The sequence below is a fragment of the Lactuca virosa genome, chromosome 5, assembly GCF_052849685.1.
Source record: "Lactuca virosa cultivar CGN04683 chromosome 5, Lactuca_virosa_CGN04683_v6, whole genome shotgun sequence".
Lineage (NCBI taxonomy): Eukaryota > Viridiplantae > Streptophyta > Magnoliopsida > Asterales > Asteraceae > Lactuca > Lactuca virosa.
Genome location: NC_136430.1, coordinates 166,474,657 through 166,485,182, shown reverse-complemented (window position 1 = coordinate 166,485,182; position 10,526 = coordinate 166,474,657).

Genomic DNA, 10,526 nt, shown 5'->3' with positions numbered 1-10,526 from the left:
GACAAAGGACTGGGTCCTTGTGCTTGGTGGCAATGATACTTTGAGAGTAGATGGTTACAGTGATGCCAGTTTTCAAACGGATAGAGATAACTTCTGTTCTCAATCTGGCTGGGTATTTTTACTGAATGGAGGAGCTGTTACTTGGAAAAGTTCCAAGCAAGATACGGTGGCTGATTCTACTTGTGAATCAGAGTACATAGCAGCGAGTGAAGCGTCGAAAGAAGCAGCTTGGTTGAGGAACTTCATCGGAGATCTCGGAGTTGTTCCAACCATCCAGGAGCCTATGGAACTGTTCTGCGATAATGAGGGAGCGGTTGCCTTAACTAAGGAACCCAGAGATCATGGTAAAACCAGGCATATCGACAGAAAGTACCATTTCATCAGGCATAGAGTAGAAGAAGGCCATCTTGTAGTAAAGAGGGTATCATCTGAAGATAACCCAGCAGACCCCCTCACAAAGGGTCTGAGTAGGGATAAGCATATTCAGCATGCTCGGAGCATAGGACTGAAAGATGATATTAGTTTTAGTAGTTAGATTAGTCTAGTTCAGAAACTTGTTACAAAGTAAATGTAATTGACTTTTGGTGATTAAATAATAAAGTATTATTTATGAGTTTGCTTACTGCCTTTTGTCAATTGTTTATTATTGTGTTTCATTTTTGCATGTTTTTTTACTTCCCGAATAATATGATTATTCAAACTCCACAGTCGCTCGTACTTTTGGAAGTAAGTAGTGAATTAAGACTGTCGTGAATTGGATTGCAGATTGTCTAAGGATAGACATGGCAATAGAATTCCTGCAATGTTCATGAGTACTCAGAAATTGAGATTTGAGTATTGGATAAACCCTCGCTCAGAGTATCACTTCATGGAATTCATCACGAGTAATACTGAGACGATAATATCTTATAATCTTGAAACGAAGATATATGAGTTGTAATTTACAAAGTCGGTTATACATTGGTGACACGAAAACGCATCAGTAACTTGGTGTTATAAAACGTATTGTCATGTATAATTTGATGAGTAAAAGATACAAGCATATGAGTCAACGTTTATTTGTTCCTTTTGCCCTAACCGGAAAAGCGATATCTGTGGGCCCCTCGATGATTTGGTGTTGACTTATGTGCTGGGCCCAGCCAGGACTAAATTGATGTGTTCAATTAGAAGTCCTACATCATCACAAATCAGAAATCAGGAAACATAGATTCTGGACAAAGAGATTGATTACATTCCATGTCTGATGTCTGCGGATATCTTGCAGAACGAAGGATTATATGATCACTTATCTAAGGACACGTAACTGACTGGGTCAGAGTTCAGCAGCAGCTTTTGGAAGCTACAATTTGCTGGTCAAATTTAGAAGTCATACTAGCAATTATAGTTACAGACTTATCCAAGTGGGAGACTGTTGGATTAGGTGTCTAAGCCCATAAATATAATTGGTATGTACTTGAATTGATAGGAGCATAGTCCTTTTGGGTTGCCCTCAAACCTAGCAACTGGACAAGGAAATTATGAAAGGAAAGATATTGATTTATTATAAGATTAATAAATTAATATAAATGATTTATTAATATGTTAAAAGATTAATATATTAATTAGAAATCATAAGGTTTAATTAATAGTTAGCCAGAAATTAATTAGAATTAATTTTGGGGTTAATTGTATTAATTATAAAGTGCAGGGACTAGTTTGCAATTATCAAATAGTTGAGTGGAAGGCTCCAGAACCTCCTTGGAAGGAGGTGGACGAAATATATAGGGGAAACCCTAAGGATTTCGTCCAAAGGGCTTGGATAAGGCCTTTGGATTAGCTTAGGCCCCAAGCAAAGGAGTATTAGGGTTTTCCCTAAACCCTAGATCCCTCAGCTATATAAGGAGCATCCCAGCTCCTAAATTCGGCCACTCCTTCCCTTGTGAAACCCTAGGGCCGATTTTTGCATACCCTACTCTCTCTCCTTCAAGTTTCCTTCTTGCTGGCTTTTGGGTGTGACTCCATTAGAGGCATTACATTTGTGGTGCTAGGCTTCCAAGAAGATCAAGTTCAAGAGGATTAACAATTGTTTGCTATAACAATTGAAAGGTATGTAATTCTAAAACCCTAGTTTGTTAATTTCGAAAATAGCCTCTCTCCTCTAGGATTCTTGTTTTGCAATTCAAAGTTATATGTTCAATAGTTAAAACATAGATCCAATGTAGGTTGCATGTGAACTTAGGAATTGTTTTCTAGTTTATTTGTTTCACCTAAAACCCATCATTGTTTTCATCCAATCTTAATTCATAAATTGGAATTATATCGGGAATTTCTCCCGTGAACTTCCTCAAATAACACACATGGAAACTGTTATGAATTTCATTCAGTTCTTCGGTTAATTCGAGCTTATAAGCTTGGTTCCCAATCCTCTGAAGAACTTTAAACGGTCCAATAAACCTTGGACTTAACTTTCCTCTTTTTCCAAACCTTATAAGTCCCTTCCACGGTGAGACTTTAAGCAAAACCGAATCTCCAACTTCAAAAGTCATCGGTCTTCGCTTGTTGTCAGCATAGCTCTTTTGACGATCCTGAGCTGCTAACATTCTCTCCCTAATTATTTTCAACTTTTCAGCAGTTTGATGGACTATCTCAGGCCCCATAAACTACTTTTCCCCAGCCTTAAGCCAACAAGACGGTGTACGACACTTATGTTCGTACAAAGCTTGATAAGGTGTCATCTTTATGCTCGAGTGGAAACCATTATTGTAGGAAAATTCTACCAAAGGTAAATGTTCATCCCAGTTACCTTGGAATTCCAGGGTACATGCTCTCAGCATATCTTTAAGCGTTTGTATCGTTCATTCGCTCTACCCATCAGTCTGTGGATGGTAAGTTGTACTCAAACACAACTTGGTACCCAATTCCTATTGTAGACTCTTCCAAAATCGTGAGGTGAAACGGCTGTCACGATCTGATACAATCGTTAACGGAACACCGTGAAGCCTTACAATTTCCTTCATGTAAGAATTCGCAAGCTTATCCATAGACCATTTCTCATTGGTAGCTATGAAGTGCGCACTCTTAGTGAAGCGATCCACGACCACCCAAATCATGTCGTGACCGTTCTTTTGTTCTTGACAGTTTAGTGACAAAATCCATGGCAATGTCTTCCCACTTACCCATAGGTACAGGTAAAGGTTCTAAACTCCCATATGGTTTCTGATGTTATGCCTTAACTCTCGCACATGTCACACACTCGGCCACATACTTTGCTACATCAAGCTTCATCGTCGGCCACCAGTAGTAGGGTTTTAGGTCCCTATACATTTTAGTGCTACCGGGATGAATCGAGTACATGGTTTTGTGAGATTCTTCCATCAGAAGATCTCTTATTCCTCCTGACTTAGGTATCCAAATCCGATCTTGGAATACCTTCAGTCTGTGATTATTTATACCGAACACTAACGTTTTGCCCAAACGTTCTTCCTTTCGGTCATTCTTCTTAGAAGCTTCTCATTGAGCTTTCTTTATACTCTCCACAATTGTCGAGACAACTTCTATTCTCAACGCTCTTGGCCTTTTTCTTTCAAGATTGACTTTCCGACTGAGAGTATCAGCAACAACATTGGCTTTACCGGGGTGGTAAAGTATCTCACAGTCATAGTCCTTAAGTAACTCTAGCCAGAGTCGTTGCCTCATATTTAATTCCTTCTGATTAAAGAGATATTGGAGACTCTTATGATCAGTGAAAAGTTTGCACTTCGTGCCATAGAGGTAATGCCTCCATATCTTTAGAGCAAATACTACCACTGCCAACTCCAGATCATGAGTGGGGTAGTTCTTTTCATGCTCTTTCAGCTGTCGAGACGCATATGCTATCACCTTTTCTCTTTGGCTCAAAACACAACCCAAACCAACCCCAGACGCATCGCTATAGACAGCGAAGTCCTCAACTCCATCGGGTAGAGAAAGAACTGGTGCTTCACATAGCTTCTTCTTTAGCAACTCGAATGCTTCTTTGTGCTTATCACACCAAGCATAAGTAGCTCCTTTGTGAGTCAAAGCTGTTAATGGAGTAGCGATCGAAGAAAAGCCTTGGATAAACCTTCGGTAATATCTGGCTAATCCCAAAAAGCTTCGGACCTCCGTGGTTCTTTTCGGTTGTTCCCACTTCATCACAGCTTCAATCTTTGCTGGATCAACCATTATCCCTTCTTGGTTGACCACGTGACCCAAGAATTGGACTTCTCGAATCCAAAAATCACATTTGGAGAACTTAGCATACAACTTCTCCTTCTTCAAGACTTCTAACACTTCTCGCAAGTGTCTGCCATGCTCTTCTTGGCTTTTTGAGTAAATCAGAATGTCATCTATGAACACTATCACAGATTTATCAAGGAAAGGATTACAAACCCTGATCATTAAATCCATGAATGCTGCGGGAGCATTGGTTAGTCCAAACGACATAACCAAAAACTCGTAGTGTCCATATCGTGTTCTGAATGCAGTCTTCTCGATATCCTGCTCTCTCACCTTCAGCTGATGATATCCTGACCTTAGGTCGATCTTTGAAAAATAACTTGAACCTTGTAGTTGATCGAACAGGTCATCAATCCTTGACAATGGATATATATTCTTTATCGTTGCCTTATTCAGCTCTCTATAATCAATGCACATTCTCATACTCTCGTCCTTTTTCTTTACGAATAACACCGGAGCTCCCCAGGGTGATGAACTAGGTCTAATGAAACCTTTGTCCAATAACTCCTGAAGTTGCATCATCAGCTCCTTCATCTCCGTTGGTGCTAATCGGTAAGGTGCTTTTGCTATTGGCGTCGTTCCTGGTAACAAGTCAATACGGAATTCTACTTGTCGATCAGGCGGTAATCCAGGAAGATCTTCGGGAAATACTTCCGGATAATCACACACCATAGGAATTCTCTGCATCTCCTTTTTCTCCTTCTTTGCATCAATCACGAATTCCAAATAGGATGTACATCCTTTGACCAAACACTTTCTGGCTTTCATTAGAGAAATGATTCCAGAATTTACTCTGCGTTTGTCCCCATACACCATAAATGACTCCTTCCCTGGTGGGTTTACTTTTACAATATTCTTCTTGCACAGTATTTCAGCATCATTGGCGCTAAGCCAATCCATTCCCAACACGATGTCGAAACCATTTAACTCAATAGGCAATAATTCCTCGTGGAACTTATTCCCATTCAAATCAATTAAAATGTTTTTCATACGATGACTAACAGGTATAAACTTGCCACTAGCAACTTCGACTAATAAAGCATTATCTAGTCTATCGACAGGCAAAGCTAGTTTTCTACCAAATTCATGCGAAATAAAGGAGTAGTTGGTTCTAGAATCAAATAAAATTTGGGCAGGAAATTCGTTTACGAGAAAGGTACCTGAAGCGACATCAGCTTCTTCTTTAGCAGCTTCCAGTGTCATCTGAAAGGCTCTCGCCTTCGGCTTTGGTGGAATGTTGGGTTTTGTTGCCTCCTTCTTTTTCGGACAACCCCTTAAGATGTGCCCCTCCTCACCACACCCATAGCAGACTTTCTTGGTAAGGGTGCATTCGTTGGCATAGTGTCATGGCTTTCCACATTTGAAGCATGTGGCTTCCCCGCCACATTTCCCCTGATGCTTTTTCTTGCATTTGTCGCACCATTTCGCTTCGCCTCCTCCACCTCCTCTCGAACCGGATTTCGAGAATTTATTTTTCTTGCTGGACCCTGAAGGTCCATCGAACTTCCTCTTCTCCCCAACCTCTGACCTCTCCAGACCCTTCTCCCAGATCTGAGTCTCAACATTCTTAGCAGCCCAGATGGCGGCTTTCAATGTGGTTGCTTGCTTAACCATTGGACCAAAGTCCGCTGGTAATCCGAGGGCAAACTTATTGACCTTTGAGAGTTATGTTGGAACCAAGTATGTGTCACACCCCCAAACCGAAACGGCGGAAACATTCGGGGGAGGACGTCATGTACAGTATCACAACAGTTGAATAATAGTAATCAAAGCAACAACAACCATTGTATTAATAGTATAATGATTACATTACATTACATTTGAATCATACACGATTGAATCCAAAAGTAAATAACAAGTAAAGACTCGAACTACTATGCTCCATCTTCTTGAATCCGGGTGTGTACCTGTCTACTAAAGTCCTAAGAATACAAGTAGGTTTTGAAAGAGTATCAGCATAAAGCTGGTGAGTTCATAAGCGTTTTGTTTTGGAAAATAGTTGTTTGATCTTTCGAAAAGTGGGTTATGTTTCTCCAGAAAACCTTATATTTTCTAATTTAATAAATGTATAAACCTTAAGTAAAAATGATTCTTACAAGTTCCTCCTGTGAGTACTTAGTGTATACAAATCATATACAATCCAGATCGAACAAATAATCGATTGTGTGGTTCTGCCCCAAGCCCACAACCAAACAAGGAACAGGAAATGGGGCGGAGGCCACACATTCCACTGGTTGTCGGATCCGCATGTACATAATCCTGAAGTATTCACTAGATACTTACAAAGTTAACTGTATTGATCCTTTGACATCTGATGAAAGTGTTTCTCAAGAAAATCCATTATTTTCTTATTGAATGCATGATTAACCAATTCCTTTTTATAACTACTTAGCTCATACTAGCTATGTATAAACCAATATCGAACAGACGATTGATTGTGTGGATCTGCCCTAAGTCCACAACCAAACAAGGAACATGAAATGAGGCGGAAACCACACATTCCATGGTCTATCGGATATTCTTCATACATAGCCTGGATGCATAAACTAAGAAATTACAGAATTAACAATGAATATTCATAAATAAAATGATAAACCGATTATTTATAGAATGCTTATGTTTACCCTGGAAAATCCTATATTTTCCCTAAAAGTAAGTTATTGAATTATCTATGGCTACCACCAGTAATGTATATTAATTCTATTATTTAAATAAAACTAATGAAGAATGAAATCTCGTAAACAAAGGTTAGTTTATACTTATTGTGAGTCGTATAACCATGCTTGATATGACCTAGTGACCTTTACAATGTTCTTCAGGCGTCGGTTACATGACATTTGTCACCTCAGGCATGCCTGCCTAACTGTAGCTAGCAGTTAAGGTGTGGTATTGTCAGTCCCGAATAGATCTATCCACAAATCTCACGCTCTCCCTCCAGGAGACTCTGGTTATACTATGATAGGATTTAATTCAGTACACCTAAGGGTACAATTTTGAAGTAGAGTCTCACAATTTTGTATAATCTACTTTACGTGTAATTCTGTATTATTCTCTTATATTTAAATCCATTGAATACTGTATAAGGTAATAATTATACTTAAATAATTATTAAATATTATACTCTTGTAGTAATGCATATTATAAACTAAATTTGTCATAGTTTATATGTTTAGCAGTGTATAACTCTGAATTCGTAAAAGCTGTGTATTGAAAACCCCAAACTATACCTATTATAGTTTACTTGAAATGATAAGTACTTGGTTTGTAAATTATTCTGAAAACTATGAAATTGTGTTTCCAAAAATAAAAGTGTCCCTTATGCTCAACATAGTACAAAAGGGATAAAATATCTAAATATTTTATAAAAAGTGGAAATCGTTTGACTGTATTGTTAAGTTTAAAACTTGTTAAAATCACTTGTGTTTGGCTTGTATTCCCCCTGGAAACATTAAAAATCGTAAAAGCGTAGGGTTATGAACTCACCTTATGTGTTTGATTCGATTGAAGGTTCGCGTAAGGATGAGAAGTTCCACGAATGAATTCCCGAGACACAAACGAGTGCTAAATGACATATAATGGTATATATATAGGCATGTAATTAGTGTTTTGGACAACTAACATGCAAGGAAACACCCTTAGGGACTAGGAAACACTTGAAACTAAGCGTTACAATCACATGTGATTGACTAAAAGGGGTTTACGGCCACTCAAGAGAGTGTACGGCCAGAGAGTGTACGGCCGTACACACTCCAAGAATGGTGACATTTGGGTCTTGATTCTTCGGGATTCAAAGGTTCTAGAGTTCTAATGGGTAACAAGTGTCTAGGAAGTGTTCTAGGTTCAAAGTTATCACCTTAACAAGGGTGTACGGCCGTACACTCTTGATGATCATGAGTTTTATGGTGTTTCAAGGTTAGAATCAAGGCTTTAACATGTCTAAATAGCTGATTAGGGGAAGAACTCTCACTTTAGAGGTCTTTTAAGGTGTGTACGGCCAACCTATGAAGGGTTTACGGCCGTACACCCTTCAAGGTTATGAAGTTCGTGTTGAAACATGAAGAATCAGGGCTTGGATCAAGAGGTCTTTCAAGTATAACAAGTTTTAAGGATGAAACACTTACGTTTTTGGAGTCTTGGGGTGTTCACAACCGATGATAGTTGAGAGAGAATGGGAGTGTTCACGGTTGGGAGGAGGAGAAAATGTGAAGAAATGAGCTCTATATATATATATATATATATATATATATATATATATATATATATATATAGAGAGAGAGAGAGAGAGAGAGAGAGGGTGGTGGTGTACGGCCGTAGACCCTGTGTACGGTCGTACACACCTTGGGAATGATTTTCCGGGCCGATTCAATCTCTCCAACCTTAGTTAAACACTAAGGTTAAAAGCTCTTGAATAAAAAAGGAAGGAATATGATGCATATGGGGTGAGTTCACGGCCACCTTGAGTGTACGGCCGTACACCCATGTGTGCGGCCGTACACACCTCTTGATGGTGTGTTTGGCTTGAATGCGACTCGATGAACTTAAAAGAACTCATCCCCAGACCCAAACCTTGAATGTACTAGGCTTAGAACACTCAAACAGACCCTAAACAATGCTAAAAGATAGCAGAAACGAGTCTGAATTTCTATGATCAAGGTAACTTAGAGACAGAGATTTCCGGGTTGTCACATCATCCCCCCGTTAGAGGGAATTTCGTCCCAAAATTCAAGCAGAGAATACAAATCATGGGCTCAGAAAAAATGAGGACATTTCTGCTTCACGTGATCTTCGTGCTCCCAAGTGACTTCAGGTCTTCGCTTGGCATTTCAGCGGACCTTCACTATCGATATGCGACTTTGTTTTGTCCTCTTGACTTCCCGATCCATGATTTCAACTGGTTCTTTTACGAAGTGTAAGCTCTCGTCTAGTTCAATCTCATCGAGGGGTATCACAAGTGTCTCATCGGACAGACACTTCTTTTAGGATCGGTGGGGTACTTGGGTTTCATAAAACCCTCGCGTCTTCCAGTGAATTCAGATCCTCGCTGGGTGTTTTAGCGGATCATCACTGTTGTATCTGCTGTTCTGGTCTGTGAATGGTGCGTAGGTTTGACTTGCCTGACCACGTTCATCCAACTGGTAGAATGTCCTTTCGTAATTCTGAGCAGCCTTTGTCCTGAAGTTCATAGTAGGACTCATACTTGGTCCATCTACCATTTTCTCATGTACACAAGTCGTATATAATTAAGATTGATAAGACGGTCGGATGGGTGACTCTGCCCCCAGGTCCACAACCAGACAAGGAACAGGAGATAGGGTGGAAACACACATCCTAAGTCCGTAGAATCTTAATCATATACCACCCTTGCGTGTACATTTAACATCGATAGGCTAACCGTATCTGTCCCTAGCCTCTGTGCTTGAACTTGACTTGTTGCGCGAGTGATGTTTCCAAAATGATCTGCTGAGGGTGCTTAAGAAAGGTTACCGGTGGATACCATACTCCTCGCATGAGTATTTTCGGGGGTTTGAAGCGAGATGAAATTTCGAGGTTCGCATCTAGTTTGTCGTTATGAGTGACGAGAGTTTTGTTATTCGGTCGGTTTAAGGCAAAGGATCTCCTCGTTGACACGTGGGTTTGGTATAACGTAGAATCAGTCAAACTAAGCGGAATGACATCATCGAATTGCGTGTTAAGTTAGTTCGGAAAGAGTGCTTTGTTAGAACATCGGTGCATCTGGGTGTATATTCTCGGTGCTTTCTGTTTTGATCCTGATATTACTACTACAATAGTTTTGTATTGCCTTACGTGTGTATTAACTGAAAGATTTTTCTAGTGAATGATACTTGATATTAGGATCCCTATCCAGTCTCTCTATAATCGCTTGGTGTCTACAAGTCATATATAATTAAGATTGAAATGACAGTCGACTGAGTGACTCTGCCCTAAATCCACAACAACATCGAGGCCTCTCATCATTTTTATTTCATCACACATCACTATCTACCCATGTTTTACCCAACGTATTTATAGATAAAATATACTTGTTTATATACAGCTTAAAACCTGTATAACATATTCATTCAATACTCATACCACATAACAAATAGTATATAATCACATAGCACGTATTTCATAGAGTATAATTCATATATGTGTATTATAGAAAGCAACTACACACTTACTCATATCATATATCTAATACGTTCATCAATACTTGTATTAAAATCGTGTATATGAAAGGGAGCATGCACTCACTTGATAAGACGATGCTCGGACAGCACTACGGCTCT